Source organism: Ranitomeya variabilis, chromosome 1 (genome assembly GCF_051348905.1).
Source record: "Ranitomeya variabilis isolate aRanVar5 chromosome 1, aRanVar5.hap1, whole genome shotgun sequence".
Taxonomy (NCBI): Eukaryota; Metazoa; Chordata; class Amphibia; order Anura; family Dendrobatidae; genus Ranitomeya; species Ranitomeya variabilis.
In genome coordinates this window covers 447,328,723-447,345,634 of record NC_135232.1, presented here as the reverse complement: position 1 = coordinate 447,345,634, position 16,912 = coordinate 447,328,723, and the positions used below count along the sequence as shown (strand labels likewise).

At 42.4% G+C, this 16,912-nt stretch overlaps 1 protein-coding gene across 2 annotated transcripts in view; it reads right to left on the bottom strand.

Moving 5' to 3' along the window:
- HAUS6 (HAUS augmin like complex subunit 6) overlaps nt 1–16,912 on the bottom strand; it is an 89,669-nt gene that overhangs the window by 28,342 nt on the left and 44,415 nt on the right. The window lies entirely within an intron of this gene.

Sequence of the window (16,912 nt, the reverse complement as noted above, 5' to 3'; positions counted from 1 at the left end):
AAAAATTCTGCTAGCTACCAAAAAAAACCCTAAAGGAGAATGTCCGGCCATCTGTTCATGACCCCAAGATGAAGAGCACTTGGGTTTTGCAGTAGGACAATTTTCCAAAACACCAGCAAGTCCACCTTGGAATGGCATAAGAAAAACTAAATTAAGACTCTGGAGTAGTCAAAGTCCTACCCTTCATCAGATTGAGAAGCTTTAGAATGACCTTAAAAAAGGAAGTTGATGTTCAGAAACCATCCAATGTGGCTGAATTACAATTCTGCAAAGACAAGCGGGCCAAAATGCCTCCAGAGCGTTGTAAAAAGACTCAACCAGTTATTAGGTTTAGGGGCAGTAACTTTTCACAAAGGTCCCTCCCTGTAGGTTTGGATTTCTTATTCCCTTAATAAAAGACCTTCATTTAAAAAACTGCATTGTCACGATCTCCACTCTGTTCCTGTCTGATGTTACTTTTTGTAGGGGTTGTGCTGCATCATGTGTTCCTTTCCTTGACTAGTCTACTTAAGCATGCTAGCTCCTTCACTGCGTCAATCGTACACTTGCTGCTGCCTGTGTAAGTCTGAGGTCTCTGTGATCTGCGCCTGACCAAGCCTGACTATTCCCTTCCTGGACTTGACTGCTTGTGACCCGACTTCTCTTTTGCCTGCTCCCTGTTAACTTTATTTGCCTTTCTGGTTTTCCTGTAGAATAGATAAAACCAGGTGCACTACTGTATCATTATATAGGGAGCGGAGATACCCAGTAGCAAAAATAATGAACCAAGAAGGGAAAGCATTACTGTAAGGTATGCACATTACACCAAAACTGAAATGAAAAAGTGAACTTTATTGGCACACAACACAATGGTGACTTAAAACATAAGTAAAAACAATTAGGTACAACCACTCAAGCCCCTTTATAAATCAATGATGTAACATATGAACATAGTGCATGTACATAAAAGAGATCAAGTATAGACCAAGCTCATGGTACAAATAAATAATAACCCCGACTGTTTAAAGTTTATCTGACATGGAAAAAGAAGATCTGTGAATGTATACAATAATTATGCGTCCAAATGCACCCACAATTATTCAAGAGATCCAAATAAGGGAATGGGACCCTGATATTGTAAACTGTGGCAGTAGTGACAAAGAGCCCCTATAAGAAGAAAGTGAAAATAGACCCAGACAATAAGAGGCCGTGCCGGATGCCAAAATGCACAAAAGGATAGCAACGTGGCAGAGACAAAGATCATGAACCTGTGACAGGGGAACCGCACAGTAGAAGACTATTGTACCGAGTTTCGGAAGTGGTCTTCTGAGGTCCTGTGGAATGACGCAGCTCTTGGTTGTCAATTCCTCCGTGGTCTTTCGGAGTCTCAAAAGGACGCTCTGGCTCTACCTGGTTGTTTGGTGGAGGCCATGACTCAGGCTATCCGCATGGATCGGAAGATGCGAGAGATGCGAGGTGTAACAAGAGGTTCCATCTTGTCCTACTGGTCCGATTCGTTCACCTGAGGTGGAGACTATGTTGGTTGGTGCTGCCAACTCAAGGATTAAGGAGAGGAGAAGAGGGGAACTTGGACTGTCTCTTGTGGCCAAATTGGACATTTCTTAAATGATTGTTTGGCATGACCTGCAGCAAACAAGCCGTCGGGAATCGGCTAAGTCTTGGTGATTGTCGAGGAGGTCACTCAGACTTACAGGTACCCTTTTACTCCTCAGATAAAGTGCTGTTGAATTCTTAAATTTTTCAAGATCAGTGTCCGTTCACATTTGCCTTTATTGACTTCGGTTCTGCTGCTAATTTCAATGATGCGGGGACTTGTTCTGAAGCTAGGATTAGGGACAGTTAAGCTAGAAAGACCTATGCAAATCTTGGCCATTGATGGAACACCGTCGCTCAAAAATCTGGTTGGGTTAGTTACGGTGGATTTCACACGGAATTGATCTCCTGATATGTTTTTGAGGATTTACCTGCTGGAATTGTGTTGGGTATTCCTTGGCTGTGTATGCATAATCCGATTGACTGGAATCGGAAAGATATTGTCAAATGGGGTCCTTATTGTATTGAAAAGTGTCTGAAACCTGTGCATGTTTGCTCCATTAGTCTGGAGAGTCTTCCAGAATACCTGAAAGACTTCGGAGATGTTTTTTGGGAAAAAAAAAAAAAAAAAAGTCTGAGATATTACCTCCTCACCGCCCCTATGGATGTGCTATAAGGCTATGTGCCCACGTTGCAGGATTGAAGCAGAATTTTCGGCTTCAAATCCGCACACCCTTGGCAGGAAAAACGCATGCGGATTTAGACGCGTTTTATATGCATTTTTGACGCGTAATTGACACGTTTTTCATATGCATGTCTATGGGTGCTGAATTTCCGCGATTCCGCAAAAATAATGAACATGCTGCGCTTACCGAGATGCATTTCCGCCGCGAAAAAAAAAATACACAGCATGGGCACATCAATTGAGGAACATTAGAAATTAATGGGATGCTGTTTGTAAGCGTTTAAGCATTTCCGCAGCAGAAAATCGCGGCAAAACGCTTAAAACGCAGCGTGGGCACATAGCCTTAACCCCTTCATGCCGCGGCCCTTTTTCGTTTTTGTGTTTTTGTTTTTCGCTCCCCTCCTTCCCAGAGCCATAACTTTTTTATTTTTCCGTCAATATGGCCATGTGAGGGCTTATTTTTTGCGGGACGAGTTGTACTTTTGAACGACATCATTGGTTTTACCATGTCGTGTACTAGAAAACGGGAAAAAAATTCCAAGTGCGGTGAAATTGCAAAAAAAGTGCAATCCCACACTTGTTTGTTTGGCTTTTTTGTTAGGTTCACTAAATGCTAAAACTAACCTGCCATTAAGATTCTCTAGGTCATTACGAGTTCATAGACACCTAATATGTCTAGGTTATTTTTTATCCAAGTGGTGAAAAAAAATTCCAAACTTTGCTTAAAAAAAAAAAAAAAAAAAGTGCAGTTTTCCGATACTCGTAGCGTCTCCATTTTTCGTGATCTGGGGTCGCGTGAGGGCTTATTTTTTGCGTGCCGAGCTGATGTTTTTAATGATCCCATTTCGGCGCAGATGCGTTCTTTTGATCGCCCGTTATTGCATTTTAACGCAATGTCGCGGCGACCAAAAAACGTAATTCTGGCGTTTCGGATTTTTCTCGCTACGCTGTTTAGCGATCAGGTTAATGCTTTTTTTTAATTGATAGATCGGGCGATTCTGAACGCGGGGATACCAAATATGTGTATGTTTTTTTTTTTAATTGTTTTATTTAGGATGGAGCGAAAGGGGGGTGATTTAAACTTTTATATTTTTAATATTTTTTTCACATTTTTAAAAACTTTTTTTTTTCACTTTTGCCATGCTTCAATAGCCTCCATGGGAGGCTAGAAGCAGGCACAGCCCGATCGGCTCTGCTACATAACAGCGATCATCAGATCGCTGTTATGTAGCTCAAATGCAGGTGTGCTGTGAGCGCCGACCACAGGGGGGCGCTCACAGCTACCAGCGATCAGTAACCATAGAGGTCTCAAGGACCTCTATGGTTACCTTCCTGATGCATCGCCGACCCCCGATCATGTGACGGGGGTCGGCGATGACGTCATTTCCGGTCGCACGGCCGGATGTGGTAGTTAAATGCCGCTGTCTGCGTTTGACAGCGGCATTTAACAGGTTAATAGCGGCGGGTGAATAGCGATTTCACCCGCCGCTATTGCGCGCACATGTCAGCTGTATAAAACAGCTGACATGTCGCGACTGATGTGCGCTCACCGCCGGAGCGCACATCAAAGCAGGGAACCCGACATGCGCAGTACATGTACGGCGCATGTCGCGAAAGGGTTAATCTCATTCCTAATGCCAAATTACCCAAGGCTCGTTTGTATAACTGTTCTGGCCCTGAGCAGTCAGCCATGAAAACTTACATTAACGAAAGTTTCCGAAAAGGTCATATTCGCTTTTCCTCATCGCCGGTAGCTGAGGGATTCTTTTTTGTTAAAAAGATGGATGTATCCGTCCCTGCCGCGATTTCCGAGAATTAAACAGAATAACGGTTAAAAATACTTATCCGCTTCCACTTATCCCCGTTCAAAAGTTTAGGGTCACCCAGGCAATTGTGTTTTCCATGAAAACTCATTGTTATTAATCAAATGGGTTGCCAAATGATTTTAAAATCTAGTCCAGACATTGACAAGGTTCGAAAAAAAAAAAAAAAAGTTTACTTGAAATAGTTTTTTTCTCCTTCAAACTTTGCTTTCATCAAAGAATGCTCCCTTTGCAGCAATTACAGCATTGCATTACCTTTGGCATTCTAGCAGTTAATTTGCTGAAGTAATCTGGAGAAATATCACCCCATGCTTCCAGAAGCCCCTTCCACAAGTTGGTTTGGCTTGATGGGCACTTTTTGCACACCATACGGTCAAGCTGCTCCCACATCAGCTCAATGGGTTTGATATCTGGTGACTGTGCTGGCCACTCCATTACAGATAGAATACCAGCTGCCTGCTTCTTTCCTAAATAGTTCTTGCATAATTTGGAGGTGTGCTTTGGGTCATTGTCCTGCTGTAGGATGAAACTGGCTCCAATCAAGCACTGTACACAGGGTATGGCATTGCATAATGGGAGTGATAGCTTTCCTTATTCAAATCCCTTGTACAAATCTCCCACTTTACCAGCACAAAAGCAACCCCAGACCATCACATTACCTCCACCATGCTTGACAGATGGCGTCAGACACTCCTCCAGCATCTTTTCAGTTCTGCATCTCACAAATGTACTTCTGTGTGATCCAAAACACCTCAAACTTGGATTCGTCTGTCCATAACACTTTATTTCCAATCTTCCTCTGTCCAATGTCTGTGTTCTTTTGCCCATATTAATCTTTTCTTTTTATTAGCCAGTCTCAGATATGGCTTTTTCTTTGCCACTCTGCCCTGAAGGCCTGCATCTCTGAGTCGTCTCTTCACAGTAGAAGTTGACACTGGCGTTTTGCGTGCACTATTTAATGAAGCTGCCAGTTGAGGACCTGTGAGTCAACGATTTCTCAAACTAGACTAATGTACTTGTCTTGTTGCTCAGTTGCGCAGCGGGGCCTTCCCACTTCTCTTTCTACTCTGGTTAGCAGGGCTGTGGAGTCGGTAGGCTAAATGTCCGAATCCAACTCCTCAATTTCCATGACAGAGTCTGAAACTCTGACCCCCTCATACCTGGCTCATGTTTAAGTTTAATTGACATTTACTGTGGTAAAATGGTAACATCAGGCTTTTAATCATTATGATACAATATATTTAGTGGAATACAACTTTAGAACAAAAAAAACAAAAAAACTTTCATATTTACAATTTATTATACAAAAAAGTTTAACAAAAACTTACTGAACAACATTTGTGAAGTCTATGAATTTATTCTGAGAAATGGTATCGCCTCCATCAGATCCTCTTATAGATGACCTCAAATCTGACTTTTTCTTTAAGGCTAGAGAACAACCTCTCTAAACTAACTTGGGTTGGTGGCAAAGCAGTATCCACATGGGCGACCTCTAACAATTTCAGGGTATAAAGGAATTGCCTCGTGCACAGTCAGTTTTGATGAACGATTGAACTCTTCTACTTTGAGAGCAAGTGAAAAATGTTGCTGAAATATGGTCAATCTGTTTTCTATGGGAGTGGAATCTTTTTCCGTGCAGCAATGCTTTGCCTGCTCCATGTCATCCAAATACTTGTCGAAATAAAACTCCTCATCTGATGAGGATGAAGGAACGGCAGCAGCGGCACTGGCAGGACTCGAGTCCTCTTGGCCGTCCTATAGCCCACTCATCCTAACCAGGGCTGTGGAGTCGGAGTCGTGGAGTCGGAGTTAGTTTTGGTTGGAGTCAGAGTCAATAGAAATGTACCGACTCCGACTTTAAAAAAAAAAAAAGTATTAATATTTCATAATTGAACTTTCATATGAATTTTATAAATGTTACTCAAAAATATATGTTCTAGCAAACTATGAACAACAGTGATAAGCAGTTCTGCTGGAGATAGAGACATTTCTTACTTCTTGTGTGTCACTGTTCTCCACTGCCCTTATCTAATCTTATACTTGGTTTACCTCATGGTGCCCCAACCCCCCCTACTTACAATGTATGAAACTGAAAATGTGTTGCAAATTCTTAGTAGTAAAGCTCCTCCTCTAGACTAGATGTTTATTAGGTGTGCGTCTTCCAAGCATCTCACAGCTGCTACTCAGAAGAGGAAGACTAAGTAGTATTATCCTTTCAACAAACTTTGCATCAGTTAACTGAGTACATGAGGAATAACAGTATTACTGACCACTATATCAGTTGTACGATCTGGCAATAATTTTGTACAATTGTTTTTAGGAAAAACAATTGTCATTTGGATTGTGAATGCAGAATTAAAAACCTGGGAATGTCAAAGAAGCGTCACATTAAATCAGCTGTATTTGAACATTTCACCACTCAAGATAGAAAAAACATTATGTCTGTCAGTGTATGACAAATTATCCAGACGAAAACAAATGCTGTGAAGCCAAGATCAGTGCATATTCAGACAAAGATAAAAATGCTCCTACCAGAGCTTCTAATCTAAAGAGACATTTACAGCGCTTTCATCCAGAAGTACTGAAAGCAGTGGATGAGAAAGACTGCATCCAAACCAATGAACCAGTGCCCAGCTCTTCCGGCCAAACAAAGGAGCAGAGAACTTTGCAGCCATCAGTTGCAAGATATGTCAGTGACAAAGTTACTGTGACAATGGCAGTAGATACATTTAAAAAACAGATCATAGAGCTTGTTGTAAAGGATAGTGTGCCTATTTCATTATTTTCACGACCAGCTTTTATGTGTCTGAATGGGGAAATGGCCTGCAAGCTTGGTGTTTCTCTGGAGAGAGAGAGAGAGAGAGAGAGAGTATTAGAAAATTAGTAATCGAAGAAGCTTTTAAACAAAAGGAAGAACTTAAAAAAAAGTCTCAAGGGACGCTTTCTGTTTCTTAAAATGGATGCCTGCACACGTCACAGAGTGAACTATTTTGCAATCAATGTCCGATTTGTTTGTGACAAAAATGAAATAGTTACCAAGACATTGGCATTAAAAGACACCGAAGCTCATCACACCAGTGAGTTTCTCCAGGTCTTGGTGGAAAAGGTTCTGCAAGACTATGAACTTAAAAAAGAGCAAGTTCTTTCTGTCATAACTGACAATGCTTCAAATATAAGTATTATAAGTACTATTAAGCTAATGAATGAGAGTAATGATGGTGACCAGCAGCTAGAAGAACATTCTGAGTCCACAGACACAAATGTTTGAAATAGAGGAACACAGTATTGTAACTGAGGAGCAAACTGAAGTTGCTTCAGATGAACAGCAACATGATAGTTTAGATGATCTTGTTGAAACTGTCAGTACGTTCTTTCATTCATCACATGCGCTGTGTTGTGCATACGCTACAGCTGGCTATAAGAGACAGTCTGCAAGAAGGACATGCTGCTGCACTGATTGGCAAGGTGAGAAAATTGGCTACTGTTGCCAGAACCCCTAAAGTTGACTCAATTTTGAAGAGACGTGCTGGAAAAGGGGCAATTATTGATCAAGCCACACGATGGGGCAGTACTTAATGATTCAGCGCTTGGTTTAACTGAAAACCTTTCTTGTAGACATGGCTAACCCTCAACTGACGCTAAATGAAAGTCAGTGGAATCAGGCGACTGAGCTGGAAAAATTGCTAGAGCACCCATTTACAGTGATTAAAAAATTACAAGCAGAGGACTTAACTCCAGGTATTTTCTTAAAGGAGTGGAAGAACCTGATGTTTCGCCTGTCCCAAAGAGGAGGGTTAATTGCAAGTGGCATTGCCACATCAATGAAACGGAGAGAGGAGCTACTATTACAAAATAACATTCTTTTGGCAGCTGTTTATGTAGACCCAATGCATCGGATTCTTCTAGATGATCAACAGTTAACTAAAGGAAAAGAAGCTCTGTTTGAAATAGCAGTAAGGATGAAAGGGTTGCAGAACAGTCAGGAGGAACAAGAAGAATTTGGTCGTCCTGCCACATCTTCACCCTCATCAACTGATGAATTTAATTTCGAAAAATATTTGAATCACAAGGACCGTGCAAAGCGTTCCCGCATAGAAGAGTCATCCCCATTTAAGAACACAGCCAGTACATTTCAGCAGAATTTTTCATGTGCACTAAAAGAAATTGAGAAATGTGACCGTTCATCAAAAATAACAGTGCAACAAGCGATTCCTCTGTATCCGGACATTGTCAGAGATGTTGCCCGAGTGGTTACTGCTTTGCCACCAATCCAAGTTAGTGTAGAGAGGTTGTTCTCTGCTCTCAAAATAATTAGATCAGATTTGAGGGCATCCATGAAGGAGGATCTGACAGAGGCAATACTTTTTCTGAAGACAAATTTATAGATTTCTTCTTAACTGCATAACAGTGTTTATTGCATATTTACTTACAAGAGTTTAGAAAAGTTTATAAAAGTTATTTGCTATATTCTAATAAATATAGTTTTTGCTCTAAGTGGTCTGATTACTTATAAGATGGTGAGAAACAATAAGCACGATGCTAATATTTTACAACAGTAAATTTGTTACGAATTGGCCATTTATGAAGGAGTCGGAACCTGATAAAAATCCACGAGTCGGAGTCGCAACTATTTCTTACCGACTCCACAGCCCTGATCCTAACTGCTACCTAAATCAAAGCTTTTCCTTTAGTAAGCTATTGATAATCCAGCAATATACGATGACTCGGGTCCACAAACAGCTGCCAGAATAATTTCATTTTTTAATAGTAGTCTCTCCCAGTTTCATTGAAGAAGCAGTGCCATCTGCGATTGAACCTCTTTGCGACAGGTAAAATAATAAGTTTTCACTCCTTTATAAAAATGCCAAGAGTTAAATCTCAGCTTGTAACTTGATAGTCACCGTAAATGGGCAATTAAGAAATTCCTTCAATTCAGCCACCTGTGTCCATTGACCTTCATGTAGTGTTACCTGTGGGTTGGCCATATCTACAAGGAAGGGTTTCAGCTCAAGCAATCGCTCAATCATTAAATAGGTGCTGCCCCACCGAGTGGCTTGATCCACAATTGCCCCTTTTCCAGCATGTCTCTTCAAGATGGAATCAATTTTAGGGGTTCTGGCAGCAATAGCCAATTTCTTCACATTACTAATCAGAGTTCGAGCATGTCCCTCTTACAGAATATCTCTTAGAGCCAGCGGCAGTGTGTGTACAACACAGCGCATGTGATGTACAGGAAAGAGGTGTGAAGCACCTTCAACAAGATCATATAATTGTAAAGAATCATTTTGCTGTTCTTCTGTAGTAATATCTGTTGGTTCCTCCGTTATGGGAACAGGACTGTGGCCTTCCATCTCCAACATACTGAATGTAAAATGTTCTTCTAGCTGCTGTTCACCTTCATTATTCTCATTCATCAGTTCAATTGTACTTATGTTTCCAGCATTATCAGTTACAATAGCAAAAACCTGTTCTTTTTTTGGAGTAATCTTGCAGAATTTTTCCACTAAGGTCTGAAGAAACTAGCAGCTGTGATGAGCTTTTAGTATCTTAATGCCAGCGTCTTTGTGACAACAAAAAAAATTGTTACTAACATATCGAAAGTTGATAGCAAAATAGTTCACTGACGTGTGCAGGCATCCATTTAAAGAAACACAAAGCGTCTCGAGTCTTTTTAAAGATCATCCTTATGGTTAAGGGCTTCTTCAAATCACTAATTTTCTAATACTTTCTCTTTCAAGAAAAACAAGTTTGAGGGATATTTCTCCATTAAGAGCTGTAAAAGCTGGTCGTGTAAATAATGATAATGGTACACTGTCCTTCTCAACAAGCTCTATGAGCTGTCTTTTAAACATCTTCTGTCATTGTTACACTAACTGTCACTAACAAAATATCTTGTAACTGATGTTTGAGACGCTCTTTCCTCCTCCTTTGCCTGTCTCTGGTTTCTTGATGCTGCTGTGATCTTTTTCAATCACAGCTTAGTAAACTTCTGGGTGGCAGCATTGTGAAGGTCTTCTTAGAAGCTCTTAAAAGAGCAATTTTATCACGGCCTGATTTTGGCATCACAGCATTTGTTTTCATCTGGGTCACTTATACACCGACAAAATGTTTTTTTATCTTGAGTCACCGTAAAATGCTCAAATACAGCTGACTTCATAAGATGCTTTTTAGACATTTTGTAATTATGTAAATTTGCTCTCAAAATAATTTTGTTCTGTAAAAAGAAGGTATATTGTAATTCTTGCAAGAATAGGGAATTATGCACTGTATAATTTAGGATATAAATAAAACAATCTGCATAAATCAATAGGACGGATAAGTATAAAGTTTGTAAAATATGTTAGAAAGCTTTATGCTGAACTTTCAATGTCAGGCTTGTCTCAGGGTACAGCTCACTAAATGCTTCACACATTTCTTCACAGTCTATGAAGAGGGGAGGAGGGAGGGAGCATGTTTGTGCCGAATCATATTGCAGAACACACAAACATATATATAAGTCTTCATCGATCCTGATACTGTATTTCTGAATTGGAGATGTTAGAAAACAGTATTTCCCCTTATATTCTATGTATGGTGTACATAAGTCATCAGGGCAGCTAATTTCTCCAAACATGAGGTAAGAGAAAACCGTTTTTTACGTACCGGTAATAGGATTTTACAGAGTCCACGACAGCACCCACAACGAGAGAGGGGATCCGCCCACCTTCCGGACAGGAACCTACAGGTTAAAAAGGGGCGACCCCCTCGCCCTCCAGTTTGTGTTCCAGAGTACAAGGGATACCGCCAATGAATCAGTACATGATAATATTATCTTAAACATTACTAAATACCACCACCTCTATAGAGTGATCTCTAAAGCACACCTTCCAACAGAGTGCAGGAATAAGTAACTAAATACGGGGGGGAATGCATGGGTGCTGTCGTGGACTCTGTAAAATCCTATTACCGGTACGTAAAAACCGGTTTTCCTATCGCCACGACAGCACCCACAACGAGAGACTTTCAAAGACTATTAACTGGGAGGGACCACAGCACTAAGTACTGAACGGCCAAATTGTAAGCTGGAATTAGCAGATAGATCAAGGCGATAGTGTTTATAAAAGGTGGAAGGTGATGACCAAGTTGCCGCCTTACATATCATTTCAATGGGGACATCTGCCTTCTCCGCCCAGGATGATGCCATGGCCCGAGTGGAGTGCGCCCTGATGCCTTCTGGTGGTGTTACTCCCTTGGCAGAGTAGGCAAGACATATCGCTTCTCTAATCCATCTGGCGATAGAGTTTTTCGTGACACCAGAACCCTTTTTCTGACTCTGGAAAGAAATGAACAGAGCCCTACTCTGTCTCCAGCTTTGTGTCCTATCCAGGTATTCTAATATTGCCCTCTTTACGTCTAACGTATGATATTTCTCCTCCTCCTCTGAACCTGGATTTTCATAGAAAGATGGTAAATAAATCTCCTGACTTCTATGAAATTTAGTTGCCACTTTTGGCAAGTATGCAGGATCAGGTTTTAAGACAATCTTATCCTGGAGAACTATTAAGTAGGGAGGATCTACTGACAGCGCATGTATATCACTGACCCTCCTGGCAGATGTTAATGCTAAAAGTAGAGCTGTTTTTAAGGTTAAATTTTTAATCGAAATAGATTCTAATGGCTCAAAGGGAGGTTCGGTCAATGCGTCAAGCACCAGATTTAGATCCCAAGGGGGTACTCTTACAATATGGATTGGTTTGGCTTAGAACGCTGACATGCCTTAATAAACCTAGCAACCCATCTATTACCAGCTATATCACTGTTGTACAGAGCTCCTAAGGCTGAAACATGAACCCTTAGAGTGTTGACCGCTAGACCCAATTCCCAGCCTTTCTGAAGGAATTCTAAAATGGCTGAAATCGGAGCATTATCTCCCAATGGTTTCTGATAAAACATAAGGAATTTTTTCCAAATTTTCGAATAGATTTTTGTTGTAACCTCCTTCCTGCTTTTCAATAAGGTAGTTATTAAAGCATCGGAGAACCCCCTCTCCTTCAGAAGCTCCCTCTCAAGTTCCACGCTGTTAAGTGAAGAGTCTCCAAGTTTGGATGACGAAATGGACCTTGAGAGAGGAGATCTGGAACCACTGGCAACACCCAGGGATCGGTGACAGACATTGTTTTGAGGAGAGAAAACCAAGGCCTCCTGGGCCAGAAGGGGGCGATTAAAATTACTCTGGCTCCTTCCTCCCGGATCTTCCTGAGAACTATCGGAATTAGACACATAGGAGGGAAGGCATATGCTAGCCGGAAGTCCCAACGGACGCGAAGGGAGTCCACTATGAGAGGTTGGTCTGCTATCTGTAAGAATGCGAACCTCCTGACTTTCCTGTTCTCCCTCGTAGCAAACAGATCTATTGTCGGCAATCCCCACAGGTTGGCTATCTGATTGAATATGTGCTGGTCTAGGGACCACTCTCCCTGACGAAGGGAATGGCGACTGAGGTAGTCTGCTTCTATATTGAGTTTCCCCTCTATATGAACTGCCGACAGAGACTGTAAGTGATCCTCGGCCAGAGACAATATCTGTGCTGCAGTGGTCATTAGGGATCGTGACTTTGTCCCTCCCTGATGATTGATGTAGGACACCACAGTCATGTTGTCTGTCTGTATTTGTACGTGTGAATTCTTCAGGGAAGGTAGTAAGCAAAGAGCCTGGTTGACTGCAGCCAGCTCTCTTAGGTTTGAGGAATTTTGGGACTCTAGAATTGACCAACGCCCCTGGGTTAGAATGTCTCCCATATGGGCTCCCCAACCGAACGGACTGGCATCTGTCGTGACCACGTTGTCCGGAGTGATGGTCCAGAGGACTCCTTTTGACAAATGTACTGGATTGAGCCACCATCTGAGGTCGTGAAGAGTGGCACGTGATATACTGAACTTCCCGCTCAGAGCACCGTGAAGATCCTTCTCTGCTTGAAGTACCTCGTATTGAAGCATTCGGGTGTGAGATTGAGCCCATCTCACCGCCGATATACACGCAGTCAAAGATCCTAGAAGAGACATTGCCTCTCTTAAACTTAAGTTTGGAGCTTTCCTTACGGCCGTGATCTTCTGAATGATCTTCTGCTTCTTTCCTTCTGGTAGAAAGGATGACTGATTTTCTGAGTCTAGGAGAACTCCTAGGAAAGATTGATGTCTTGTGGGTTCTAGTTTTGACTTTTCCCAGTTGATTATCCATCCGAGTCCCTGTAGGGATGATATTATGACATTTACCCTAGATGTACACTGAGCGATAGAATTTCCAATTATTAAAAAATCGTCTAGATAGGGCACTACCAGGGTTTCTCTTTCCCTGACATGGGCCATTACTTCCGACACAACTTTTGTAAAAATTCTAGGTGACATGGATAGGCCAAAGGGCATTGCTAAAAACTGGAAATGCTTAATCTGATGGTTTACCCATACTGCCATCCTGAGGAATTGCTGATGATCTCGGTGAACTGGAAGATGGTAATACGCATCTTTTAGATCCAACACTGACATGTAGCACCTAGGAAACAAAAGCTTAGTTGTTGATCTGATGGATTCCATCTTAAAAGCGTGGTACTGAAGATATTCGTTCAATTTACGTAAATTTATAATAGTCCTAAAGGACCCATCAGGCTTAGAGATTAAGAACAGCGGAGAATAAAAGCCCGTTTTCTCCTGATGTTTTGGTACTTCTTCAATAACTCGCTTTATAAGCAATTGTTGAATCTCTAATTCTAAGGCCGGTTGTTGGGCCGGAGTATCCAGCGATGTTACAATAAAATGATTTGGGGGAGTTCTCAAAAATTCTAATTTTAAACCTGACCCGACTACCCCCATTATCCAGGCACTAGAAGTTATCTTCTGCCATTCTGCTGAGAAGAACTTTAGTCTTCCCCCTACTGGCAGACCTGCTTTATCTGCGTCTCCGTCTTGAGAAAGATGAAGGGTTTTTATAGTATCCACCTTTCTTCTTCTGATCCGACGTGTCCCAGTCACGATTATATCCCTGCTGGTCTGACTGGAATTTCCTGAAGGGCATGCGTCTCCGGAAGGCGTTCCTAAAAGTGGGATTAAATGTTTTAGGAAATCCCTTCTTCCTATCCTCTGCCTTTGCAAGGATGTCATCTAGCACCGGGCCGAATAGGTACTCACCCCTACATGGAATAGAGCATAATTTGGCTTTTGCCTGGGCATCCCCCTTCCAGGTCTTTAGCCAAAGCGCCCGTCGGGCTGCATTTGAGAGCCCCGCCGATCTTGCAGCCAATTTCAGGGAGTCACAATTGAGGCATCTGCCAGATAAGCCGCTCCTTCTCTGACCTGAGACAGGGAGTTTAGCAATTTATCCCTAGGTGTTTTGGCTTTAAGCTGTTCTTCCAGCTGAGTCACCCAGACCATGATTGATCTCGCCGTACAGGTGCCTGCGATTGCAGGTTTAAAGGCTCCAGACGATGCTTCCCACACTTTAAGGAGCATGTCAGCCTTCCTGTCTGAGGGATCTTTAAGAAGTCCTACATCCTCTAATGGTAGTGAGGCTGTTTTTGAGGTAGAGGCTACTGCCGCATCCACTTTCGGGACTTTCACCCACTGAGATAAGGTGTCATCCTCAAAGGGGTACCTTCTTTTTGCGGCCGAAGGTAAGAACCCCTTATCCAGCTTGTCCCATTCTCGTCTGACCAGATCTTTAATGGTCTCTACCACGGGGAAAGCTTTGCGACTTCTCTGATTCAGTCCTGCAAACATGATTTCCTGGGTGGTTTTTGGCTCTTTGCTCTCTGCCACCCCCATAGTTGCCCGGACTGCTTTAATTAAAGTCTCCATATTATCAGTGGAGAAACAAGGCCTTCCTTCCTCATCTGAGGAGGCTGATGATGAACTCTCCGAGCACTCACCCTCTTGCAATGAAGGGCTGGAATTGGATATTATCTCCATGCTACTCTTCTCATGCCGTTTAATTTTAAGGGACGATTTTATTTCTTCCCTAATTACTTCCCTTAAGTCTGATACACGAAGGGGGGCCTCTTCCTCTAACGTACGGCATATACACAACTGACATAATTTCTTTAGATAGGTGTCAGGTAGTGGCTCCGTGCATAACGTGCACTGCTTATGCTTGGACTTTGAGGTCTTTTTTCCCTATAAAAAAGCATAGTACAGGAGACAATTTGTATCAGCCAATGGCTCAAATATCAAACTCACCACTGCTGATGAAACAATAGAGTACCGGTTTCTGAGGGGGTGAGATGCGACGTGACGTGCCAGGGTCCTGCTGCCCGCGTACCACATCTCCAGTGTGAGATCTGCTGCTGCTCCTTTGCTCACCTAATTGTCGGTGTTCGGCGTCTCCTGTAGAAGACATGTTGCCGCACACTACTCACCAAGCGCTGCCTTCTTTTCAAAGGTCCCGCGCTCTTCCTCCCGGCCTCCTCCGGAAGTCGTTCATCTACTTCCGGGTCATAAGCGCCGACGTGCCTTTGCAGCGTCGCGCGCGCGTGGACGACCCGGGGCGGCGCGCCTTCCCCCGGGAACGCCACCTCGACCGCTCAGCCATTCCTCACTGAGCTGGTCCCTGCCAGACGAGGGGGGAAGCTGAAAACAGGACTTCCCCCAACGCTGCTTCCAGGCCCCCGACTCTGCCGTTCTCACCCGGACACCGCACAGAGGCTTGGCGGACCTGGGTAAGCGAAACTGTAGGCTCCCGCCGTCCGGACAGGAACCCAAACTGGAGGGCGAGGGGGGCCGCCCCTTTTTAACCTGTAGGTTCCTGTCCGGAAGGTGGGCGGATCCCCTCTCTCGTTGTGGGTGCTGTCGTGGCGATAGGAAAAAAGAAACTAAAACATCAAGAATACGGAGACAACATATACTGGACTATTGATTTATGCACAGTTTATGGACAGTTTAGCTATGCTTTAAGAAGTACTTGCCTTAATCCTACTTTCCTGTTCACTCCAGAAGTTCTGAGATAAATGCAGGCATTCCTTCCCTGTGTGTTATTTTTCCCCCTATCTGTAGAGGAGATTCACTACTTCTCATGAACATAAGCAGCAGCACAGATTTATCTCAGCTAAAAGTCTAGACCTTAGATCAGGAATAGGACATTTCATAACTTTCCCAAATTCTTATGATAAATGCAGTTTGTGGTGAATATTTTTAACTACTGTACCCAATTTATTACATATTTTAGGAGTCGGAGACTGTCCATTTTATACAGACTCCTACTCTACCAAATGTGCTCCGACTCAGACTCCGGCTCCACAGCCCTGCTCTTTAGAGCCTGTTTGTGCTCTCCTCTGAAGCGAGTAATACACACCATTGTAGGAAATTTTCAGCTTCTTGGCAATTTCTCACATGTAATAGCCTTCATTTCTAAGAACAAGAATAGACTGTCGAGTTTCACATGAAAGTTCTTTTTTTCCTGGCTATTTTGAGAGAAAAATGGAACAAATGTAATGCTCTAGATTCTCAACTAGTTCAAAGGAAGGTCAGGTTTATAGGTTCTCTAAATCAGCCAAACTGTTTTCACCTGTGCTAACATACTTGCACAAAGGTTTCTAAGGGTATTCTATTAGCCTCCTTACACAGTTAGCAAACAAAGCACCATAACACTACTGGAGTGATGGTTGTTGGAAATGGACCTCTATACACCTATGAAGATATTGCATTACAAACCAGATGTTTGCAGCTAGAATAGTCATTTACCACATTAACAATCTATAGAGTATTTCTGAATGATTTAATGTTAGATTCATTGGAAAAAACTGTGCTTTTCTTTCAAATATAAGGAAATTTCTAAGGTACCCTAAACTTTTGAACGGTAGAGTATATGCCGTATATACTCGAGTATAAGCCGAGATTTTCAGCCCAAA